Source organism: Phaseolus vulgaris, unplaced genomic scaffold (assembly GCF_000499845.2).
Source record: "Phaseolus vulgaris cultivar G19833 unplaced genomic scaffold, P. vulgaris v2.0 scaffold_61, whole genome shotgun sequence".
In the NCBI taxonomy this organism is placed as follows: Eukaryota; Viridiplantae; Streptophyta; class Magnoliopsida; order Fabales; family Fabaceae; genus Phaseolus; species Phaseolus vulgaris.
In genome coordinates, this window is record NW_027174113.1 from 123,742 (window position 1) to 134,851 (window position 11,110).

The following is an 11,110-nucleotide window of genomic DNA, read 5'->3' on the forward strand; positions in this document are numbered from 1 at the left end:
AGGACCATCTGCGTGTGGAACGCCGCGAGGTGCGTCTCCGGGTCCTCCATCCCAGTGAAAATTGCCTTAGGTCCCGCGAACGTGTTCGGGATTGCTGCGTCTAGGATCTCCTGCGAGAACGGAGTGGAAAACTCCCTTGGTGGGGAGTGATTCTCCACCTCGTCATGCCCAGGCCGCCTCCTATCGTTTCTCAGGCCCTGGCGCAACTCCTCATTCACGCGGTGGAGCTCTTCGTTGCGCTCATGCGAGGCGTCAAGATCTGCCTGCATGCGTTCCTGCTCCATCTTCGAATCCGCCATGTCCTGCTGCAACCCCCTCATTATTTCCAGGACCTGCTGCATGGATAGGTCTGCGGGGGCTGCGCGCGCTGATCTTCGTCTGGTGGGGGCCATTGTCACTCCAACCTCCTTCAGCACTACCGTAACCTGATAGATTTTCACGAACTTGTGTGATGGGACTGATGTTTTATATCGTGCCCCACGGTGGGCGCCAAATGTTCCGTCCGGTTGACCGGGACGTCTTCGTGCGCGACCTCAACCGTCAGCTAAGGACTCCTTCCCACTGATTGCCTGTGAATTCCTGCAAAAAAGAAGGACAAAGAGGCGCCCTAGCGGCCGTTTGCACTCCGACGCTCAAGTCAGCCAGCAAGAAACACCAAAACTGTCCACCCACGTATCTGAGCACCGCGTATGGCACTCTGCAGGTGGTAAAAGAAACTGTGTATATATGTGTGTGTGTGTTGTCCCCTTCAGGCAAAAATGTTCTCCATTCACTTGTACGTAGTCCTCAAGCACGGGCAAGCAACCAGAGAGTTTCTCCTAAATTTGTCGAAGGTTCCAACCCTTTTTCCGACATTCCCAGCGCTATTTAAACTGCCCTAGCATTTAAAGCGCCTTAAAGCGCTTTTAATCTCAAACGTAACGCACTCATTAAAGCGCTTAATTACGAAACGTAGCGCATTTAAGACGTTGAAACGCTCGGGAGCCATAATAGTACCTGAATGCTCGAAAGGGAAACTGTATTGAATATCTTTAATTACCTGGCACCTGACTAGAGGGTGTTTCTATTCCGGCATGGCTGTCATACACGTGGAGGGCCTCACGACGCCATGACCCCATCTGGGGGCGTTTCTGCCCATCTGGGGACGTTTCTACGTGTGGGTCCTCCTGTTTGGGAGTGCTACTGCGCTAGGGGTGGCTTTTTGGGTGCCAACTCATGCCCCCAAGTATCTAGCCACTTACTCTGAGAGCGTATCTGCCTTCCTCTCACACCCTGCACCCGGTTATCCTGGGCGTGACCTTCCTCTTGGGTCGTATCTGTCCCGAAGGCGTCTCTGGGGCGGCAGGGGTACTTCGCGAGTCAGGCTGCCCTTCACTGGTACTATCACTATGGCCTTGAAGCCACCTTTTCCTTCTCTTTATCACTTTCCCGAGATATCGGGACTTGAGGCTTTCCCACGACGTCGCTCCCTCCATGGTCTTTCCTACCCATGGGTATCGAGGAACCACACCGTGATTGCCTTGCTTTTACACTGTTCGATCTGGCGACGCCTTCACCTGGGCGACGCCTTCACCGAGGCGACGCCTTCACCGAGGCGACGCCTTCATCAAGGCGACGCCTTCACCTAGGCGACGCCTTCACCTAGGCGACGCCTTCACCTAGGCGACGCCGTGCCTTAGCGCCGTGTCTTAGCGACGCCTTGAGTTGACTTTGACCTTCCAGTCGTTGACTTTGACCTTGACTTAGTCAACGCCCTTATACGGGACGGTACAGAAGAACTTCAAATGTGAGGGTGGATGTCCTCTTCCTCCATTAATAAAAGCCTCCTTTATTTGATTCTCATCAGCTTATATGGGTTTGCTGACAACCAGGTGGAAGTTCGAGGCTACTTGGAATTGAGGACAACGTTCACAGATGGAGAGGCCTCGCGTACCGAAAGCATCCGGTACTTGGTCGTAAACGCCAATTCTGCCTACAACATCTTGTTGGGCAGACCGGCGTTGAATAGGCTGAACGCAGTAGCCTCCACGCACCATATGAAGATGAAGCTGTCGGATCTCAGCGGCAAGGTGATTGTCATCAAGTCGGATAAGGAGGAAGCACGGAAATTTTATGAGTATAGCCTGAAAACGAAGAGAGGCGTGTTTATGGTGTTCGAGCGTCCGCCAAGTGCAGACGCAATGATGGAGATAGAACCCTTGATTGAGGCGACGCCCATGGAGTCAACGCCTGGCCAGGCTACACTCGTTGGGGCGACACCCGAGGCAGACACGCACATGGAGGAGGGGCCTGATGACACATCGCCCGTAGAAGAGTCGACGCCTGGAAAGCGCTACCGGGCAGCGCCCATTATGGAAGATAGCAGGGATCAGTCGGCGGCTAACATGGTGGAGAGGCAGATAGGCGGCAAAACGTTTAAGCTGGGACGTTTGTTGAGCCAAGAAGAGCAGGAGGAGGTGGCAGAGGTGATTTCACGCCGTTTAGATGCTTTCGCATGGTCCGCCTCAGATATGCCGGGCATCGACCCTGACTTTCTATGCCATCACCTTAGCATGGATGCCACGGTCCGCCCCGTGCGACAAAGAAGGAGAAAGTTTAATGAAGAGAGGCAACTTGTGATAAGGGAAGAGACACAAAAGCTACTGAGTGTTGGTCACATCAGGGAAATCCAATATCCTTAGTGGTTGGCCAACGTCGTCCTGGTGGAAAAGGCGAATGGGAAGTGGAGGATGTGGTAGACTTCACGGACTTGAACAAAGCGTTCCCGAAAGACTCGTACCCACTACCCAGCATTGACGCACTCATGGACAGTGCCTCCGGTTGCAAGGTTCTTAGATTTTTGGATGCATTCTCGGGATACAACCAGATCAAAATGCACCCAAGAGACGAGAGTAAAACTGCGTTCATGACAGAAACTTGCAGTTACTGTTACAAGGTAATGCCCTTTGGGCTAAAAAACGCAGGCGCCGCCTACCAAAGGCTGATGGACAAGGTCCTAGCACCCATGTTAGGGAAGAATGTGTACGCCTACGTGGATGATATTGTAGTGGCATCGCAGGGAAGGACGCAGCACGTGACGGACCTGGAGGAGTTGTTCGTCACCATATCGAAATACCACCTCAAGCTGAACCTCGAGAAGTGTGTCTTCGGGGTGGAAGCCGGTAAATTCCTAGGATTCATGCTCACAGAGCGGGGAATAGAGGCGAACCCTGATAAATGCGCAGTAATTATTGCCATGCGGAGCCCGACATCAGTAAAGGAAGTGCAGCAGCTAACGGGGCGAATGGCAGCTTTATCAAGGTTCGTTTCTGCGGGAGGAGAAAAGGGGCACCCCTATTTCCAGTGCCTCAAAAGAAATAGTCGCTTTGCATGGACTGACGAATGCGAAGCGGCTTTCATCAAGTTGAAAGAGTATTTGGCGACGCCACCAGTCCTTTGCAAACCGGTAGCAGGTGTGCCCCTCCGGCTATACTTCGCGGTAACAGAGCGAGCAATCAGTTCTGTGCTGGTCCAGGAGCAGGACCAAATACAAAAGCCCATATATTTCGTCAGCAAGGCTTTACAAGGCCCGGAGACGAGATACCAGGCGCTAGAGAAGGCAGCGTTGGCCGTGGTATTTTCGGCCAGGATGCTCCGCCATTACTTCCACAACTTTACAGTGGTGGTAATGACGAACCTCCCTATACAAAAGGTATTGCAGAAACCTGACGTAGCGGGAAGGATGGTGCGCTGGGCAGTGGAGTTGTCAGAGTTTGACATCCAGTATGAGCCCAGAGGATCCATCAAAGGGCAGGTATGTGCAGATTTTGTGGCAGAACTCTTGCCCGGAGGCGAACAAGAGGTGGAGGCAGGCTCGTAGTGGTTGCTCTCGGTCGACGGCTCTTCCAACCAGCAAGGAAGTGGTGCGGGGATAGTCTTGGAGGGACCCAATGGTGTGCTGATTGAGCAAGCTCTGCATTTCGCCTTTAAGGCAAGTAATAATCAGGCTTAATACGAATCTCTGATTGCAGGGATGCTCCTGGCTAAGGAGATGGGCGCGCAGAACCTCTTGGTGAAAAGTGATTCCCAGCTGATTACGGGACAAGTATCGGTTGAGTTCCAAGCAAAAGACCCACAGATGGCGGCGTATTTAAGGTACGTCCAACTGCTGAAGGGAGCGTTTAGCGCTCTTGAGCTAATACATGTCCCACGAGAACAAAATTCCAGAGCTGGCCTGCTGGGCAAGCTGGCCAGCTCAGGCAAGGGGGGCAGGCAGAGGACAGTAATCCAAGAGACGCTCAAAGCTCCGAGAAAATTCGTGGAGGACAACAGGGTGAATGTCCTCCATATTAGTACTGCGAGAGGGAAGCCAAGGAGTCATCGTTCCTTGACTCAAGATACGGTGAAGACGCCCCATATTAGCACATACGCGGACACGTCCGAGGGAGGAAGGCATGCGCAGATATGTGCTTTAGCCGAAGGAGACACCTGGATGACGCCATACAGACGGTATCTGGCGGATGGGGTCCTCCCAGCAGAGCCAGAGGAGGGCAAAAAGGTTAAGAGGAATGCCGCAAGATACACCCTAGTGGATGGAGTATTGTTCAGGCACGGGTTCACCCACCCTATCCTAACGTGCGTAAGCGGCGACGAGTGCACCAGAATAATGGCGGAGCTCCACGAAGGCATTTGTGGGAGTCACGTGGGGGGAAGGTCCTTAGCATCTAAGGTGGTGCGAGCAGGTTTCTACTGGCCAATAGTAAAAGAGGATTGCGTGCGGCACGCCTAGCGTTGCAAACAGTGTCAGAAACACGCCGATTGGCACAAGGCGCCGCCAGAGGAGCTGAGATCCATATACAGCCCGTGGCCTTTCCATACGTGGGGGATTGACATCCTAGGTCCATTCCCATTGGCGATAAGGTAGATGAAGTATTTGATCGTTGCCATTGAATACTTCACCAAGTGGATAGAGGCGGAGCCCGTGGCCCAGATTACTGCGCACAAGGTGCAACACTTTGTTTGGAAGAACATTGTGTGTCGCTTTGGCGTACCTAGGCGGCTAGTATCCGACAATGGAACCCAGTTCGCCAGTCAACAGTTGAGAAACCTGTGCGCAGAGGTAGGCATCAAGCAAGTGTTCGCATCAGTCGAACACCCCCAGACTAACGGGCAGGTAGAGTCAGCGAATAGAGTTTTGCTGAGGGGACTAAAGAGAAGGCTAGAAAAGGCTAAAGGAGCGTGGGCGGGGGAAGTGCCAAGGATCGTATGGGCATACCACACCACGCCCCAATCTTCCACCATGGAGACGCCTTTCAGCTTAGTATATGGGTCGGATGCGATGATCCCGGTTGAGATTCACGAAAGCTCGCCACGTTTCCAAAATTTCGTGGTTGAAGAATCCAACGAAGAAAGGCGGGTGAATCTGGACCTACTGGACGAAGCCAGGGAGGAAGCAAGAATAAAGGCCGAAGCAGTAAAGAGGAGAGTAGAGCGACAATATAGCTCTAAGGTGAAGCCACGACAGTTTCAGGTTGGCGACTTAGTTATGAGGAAGGATCACCCATATGAGCTAGAAAATAAATTGTCTCCCAAGTGGACCGGACCCTTCAGAATTACCGAAGCTGAGGGGAACGGTTCGTACAACTTAGAGACTTTGGAACGGGGTCCCATTCCGCGCAGCTGGAATGCGGCCAATTTGAAGTTTTATTTTAGTTGAATTATGTAAGTGAGCAGCCATGTAACAATCTTATTGTAGGCGACACTCTTTTTCCCTCTCGGGGGATTTTGAACGAGGTCACCCAAATAAAAATAAAAATAAGTTCAAGACTCAAAGTGCAAGACCAAGGGGTAAAGAGATAAAAGACAAAGACTCAAAGTGGCGACAGGCGTCGCCAAACCTACGCGTCGCCAAGAGTGCGCGTCGCCAGGAAAGGGGCGTCGCCAGACACAGGCGTCGCCAAGAAACATAACGGAGGAGCACAATATGTTAAAAGAAGCGAATGTAGTCGAAAGCGTACAAAAATGAAGCGGCGTTACAGAAATCGAAACATGGCACCAGAGAGTTAAGGTTACAAATAGAGTTCGAGATAAAGGTGAATGAGATAGATGAGACAAACATATACATGCCCTATGCTCATACAAAAAGTGCAAACAGACCACTTCTCAGTGGCCTCCGGAGTCTGGATGAGAGGAGGACGAAGCTCCGTTCTCAGCCCTCAGCACCTGGGTAAGATGTGACCTCCGTTGTCGGTTTATCTTCGAACCTGCACCGAAGAAAACAAACATGGTAAAGACACCACAAGACAGGACACGCAAAGATCTAGTAAAGATGAAGAGCGGGAGGTTCTAAGGTAATCTCTGATACATATATACTTCTCCAAGGCTTCGGCGTTGTAGTCCAAGCTAATCAAAGCGGCAGCATCGAAGCCTCCCGCCTCAGCCAGGATCCGGCATGCAACCTGGTCGTTGAAGGGTAGCCTTTTGAAGGGTTTGGACTTCAGGGCTCTCGTCTCCTCACAGAGTACAGTGGAAAACCATCCAGGGCGGAAGGCACGAGATCGGAGCAACAGACTTTGAAAAACCTACCCTTCCACCCTGTGAAGGAGTTTTGGAAGGGAGTTAGGAGAACCCTGCCGGGAACGTTGCTAAGGGTCACCCAGAGGTTGTTCCTTTGCTTCTTCATCTCAAAGAAGTGAAGAAAGATGTCAACCGAGGATGCACACCCCAGAAAGCCAAAGAGTATGCCAAAGGCTTTGACGAAAGCCCAGCTATTAGGGTACAACTGGGCGGGAGCAGCATTAATCTCAGTCAGTAGTTCCCTCTCAAACCTGGAGAAGGGCAGGCGGACGCCGATGCTTTTGAATACCACCTGGTAGAAGTAGAAGAAAGGGACCCCGTCGTTGGCCCGTTCGTCTCCGCACACCGGCTCCCCTAAGGTGCAAGGGAGCACGGAGATATTGTCGTCATGCCTCTTCGCGAAGGCACGATGATCGTATGAGCACGAATCCCCTTTGTGTTCCCTTATGGCCCTGGTAGAAAGCAAGCATGAGCACTCGTCAAGGAGCTCGCGCGAGGCCCATGCATACAGGTCCTTGGGGTTAACCCTAGGGGGAGGAACATGAGAAGACATGTCGCCACAAAGTATGAGCAAAGAGCTGGGAGTTCAAAGGAGAATAGCGCGTTAGGAGTGCGGGAGGAAAAACGCCAACTAGAAAGGATGCAGAAGGAACTCTTTGTGTAGCGGTGCAAGGAGGATGCGAAAACACAGAGACGATGGACGCGAGTACAAGATTTTGAAGATCTAAATATTGCAGTTGGAGCGCCAAGCGACGCAAATGGGGGCACCGTGCGATAGAGCCACGTGTCAAAGGATGGGAGGATGATCCTGGCGCCACTGGCTAACATTCAGAAAACGTCGCGTCGACAGAATGCCCGAGGGTACGATGCGCCGTCGAGAATGGGCATCTTGTCAGAAGCTCAGAAAATATCAGGATCAAGTCAAGTGAGGGAACGTCCCATCAGCCATACAGGAAGTACAACGTGGATGGCGCGGGCGAGACCTTAAGCTCTCCGCTACCCCCAGGCGTCGACCAGAGTCGAAGTCAAAGTCAATGCCAAGGTAAAGTCAACGGGTTGACCGCACCAGGCATCGCCAAGACACTGAAGGCGTCGCCAGTATAAGACACTGAAGGCGTCGCCAGTATGAGATGCTGAGGGCGTCGCCAGCATGAGACGCTGAGGGCATCGCCAGTATAAGTTATCAGTGGCGTCGCCCCCGATACCCACAGGTAGGAAAGACTTTGGAGGGAGACGAAATCGAAGAAGTCAAAACTGGTCACCAGCGGCGTCGCCTCCTCGATACCCACAGGTAGGAAAGACTGTGCAGGGAGACGAGATCGCTAGAAGCCAAGCGAACCACTGGCAGTGTTGCTCCCCGATACCCATGGGAAGGAAAGACCATGGAGGGAACGACCCCCTGGGGGGGCTTCGAGCCTTCCCGGTGTTTGGCGTTTCTAGACACCCTGAGGACGATACGGCGCTGCTGTAGCAAGCCTCTCCTTAGGCGTGGGTGCCAGCACCAAGAATCAAGGGACAGATCACCTTAGTGTTTAAGACAATCCGTGGATGATACGGCGCTGTTAGACAGGCCTCTTCATGGGCGTGGGCACTGAAATACGATCTTGTCCCAAGTGTTTAAGACCCAAAGCAGGTCTCGACTTTTGCATTGCAGCAATGGCGGAGCGGCCAGCGCCTTCACGAGGCAGAGGCCTCATAGATACGAATGCGGAATAGGTTGTGAGGTACACGTTAGAAGTAAGGCGCCTGGCGTACAGGATCGCCCAACACAGCGCAAGAAACGAGTAAAAGTACAGGCAAAGCAATTGAAGCATACAAAAATGAAGAACGAATATGAAATTGTTATACAAAACCCATTATCCCAAGAAAGGTGCAAATAGTTCAAAAGATTTACAAGTTTATCAGAGGATGGCTAGAGCGAATATAAAGCACAAAAAGGTAAAGGTGGCAGCTGAAAGTTGGCGTTTCAGTCATCCAACTCGAGGGGCACGACGCGTCCGTCAACGACATGGTGGGTGGAATCGCAATTAGAAACGTTGATCCCCGGGTTCTCGCAGGCGGCCTGGGCCAAAGCCTCCTTGAATCCCTCCTTGAAGGTGCCGACCATGTCATCGATGAGTGCCTTCTTGGCCTTCTCCAACTCCTCGATGGTAGAGTCGCCGAAAGCCACCTACTTCTCCAGAGCCTCCTTCTCCACTCAGAGCCGGTTGACCTCGATTTGCAGCTTGTCATGGTCAACCTGGAGAAGGTCCAATGCCATGGCCTGGGTAGCCATCTCCTCCTCCATCCACTCCAGTCTTTCGGCCTGCCCATAGCACTGATCCTCCAATTCCTTCTGGAGCTCTTCGGAGGCCTCAGCCATGTCTTGGAGGTCCGTTATTTGAATGTGGAGATATACTTCCCGGACGTAGAAGTCAGCCTGAAATTCCATCGCCTCATCCAGCTGCCTTTCAGCCTCCTCTTTGGCCTCTTGGGCGAACTTCAGAGAGGCTTGATAGACCACATTTTGGCGTCCCAAAGCTTCCTTCTCCTTCAGAGCGACCACTTCTTCTTTCAGGGCCTGGAGGGCTTGTGTGTGTGAAGCAGCATTTCTAGCTTGGGCGCGCCAATCGAGGGCCACGACCAAGAAGGCTCCCAAATAGAAGGGCATTCCTTCTCTTCTGTCGGAGCCTTCTGGCATCAATCCTCTGTTGAAGCCCCTCATCAGATGCATGATTGGAGGAGGAATGGCAATTAGATCGGGGGCAACAGAAACGGAGACAGGAACAGCAGAAGCCTCTGCTGGTGGTGGAGATGGAGCAGACTCGGCCCCGTCGCCTTTTTCCTCTTGGACTATTATGGGTTGGGGAGAGGTGGCGCTAGGGGGATTGTCCCTGAAGGACTCCCCTCCCTGTGGGGACGCCGCTGGTAGGATGGGAACCCTAGCAGCCTTTCTCCTCTTGAAGACTAGCCCACCGTCGGAGTCTTCATCATCGGAGAGAATCTCCAACACCCTCTTCCCTTTGTCAAGGGGGGCTGGAGCAGGTGACGAGGCCACAACCAGTGGGACTGCGGCGATGGGTGGAGGTGAATTGGGCGTTTGAAGTGTTTGGGGGCTACGTGGAGGTGGTAAAGATGGGCCTAATGGAGTTTCGGTGGTGGTTGGTGTTGGTGAGGGCGAGGATAATGGGAGGCTTGGATCAGCAACGGGGGCGGTGGAGGCGCCAGCCTTGGTGGCACGAGCAGCCTTCAGTGCTTTCGCCAAGACCATCCTCTTAGAGGAATCCATCACTGATCCTACATTCAGACAAACCAAAGAACAGAAGTTAAAGCCGCACCAGATCAAACACAAGGCGTCAGTTACACACAAATCACAGAATGCCAATCCCACCGCCCATGCAGTTATATAAATCTACAAGGCATGCAGGTAAATGAAACATAAAGAGTACAAATGAACACTTAGCAACGAGGGAAACAGGTGGAGGAGGCCAACAGAACAAGCATGATGTAATAAAACACAGATAAGAAAGGGCAACAAGAAACGAGCCTCCCTACCAAAATAGGTGGACAGGGTGTGTGCGTTGTATTCACACGCTATGAGCTTCAGCGTGTCAAAAACGATCCCCAGGCCAGCCAAGGCCTCACATACCCCCCTATCAGCAGAGGACAGCTCATCCAGGGCCTTAGGCTTGAGCAGCTTGGGATGCTCTGTCCAGTATAGTGGGAAGCCGTCCAAGGTTGTGGGGTCCTGTTTGGCGCAGCACACCCTGAAGAATTTTCCTTTCCAGCTTTTGTACGAGTTCTGGAAGAGAGAAAGGAGGATCCTGCCAGCGATCCCGGAAAAGCTCACCCAGAGGCTTTTCCCTTGCTTCTTCACCTCGAAGAAACGTAGAAAGACGTCCACAGAAGGAAGAACGCCTAGATATCCACAAAGAATTTGAAAGGCCCGAACAAAGGCCCAGCTATTGGGATGTAGCTGGGCGGAGGCCGTATTGATCTCCGTGAGCAGTTCCCTCTCGAAGGGTGTGAACGGAAGGCGTACACCAACACGTTTGAATACAGTTTGGTAAATGAAGAAAAAGGGGGCCCCACCCCTGGGTCTGTCATCCACACAAACAGGTTCCCCTGGTCTGCCGGGGCGGACGGAGATGTGGGCATCGTGGGTGTGACAGAAAGCGTTGAAGTTGTATAAATGAGGGTCACCCCGATGGTTCTCCAGATCCTCGAAGGTTGTCAAGGTGGTCCATTCGTTTAAAAGATCGTTAGAGGCCCATTTCTAGAAGGCCTTGTAGTTGGTCTTGGAGGGAAAACTGGACCTCGGTTTCGAGCGCACCATGATGCAGATAAATAGCTGAAGAAAGAAGAAAGGAAAAGGGTTTTAACAAGCGATGCCAAGGCAGAAAGGGAAGAGAAACCTGTACCGTCCCGTATCAGGGCGTTGACTAAGTCAAGGTCAAAGTCAACGACTGGAAGGTCAAAGTCAGCTCAAGGTGTTGCCCAGGTGTAGGGACGCCAAGAGGAAGCGTCGCCAAGGCAGGACAAGGCGTCGTTAAAGCACGGCGTCGCCTAGGTGAAG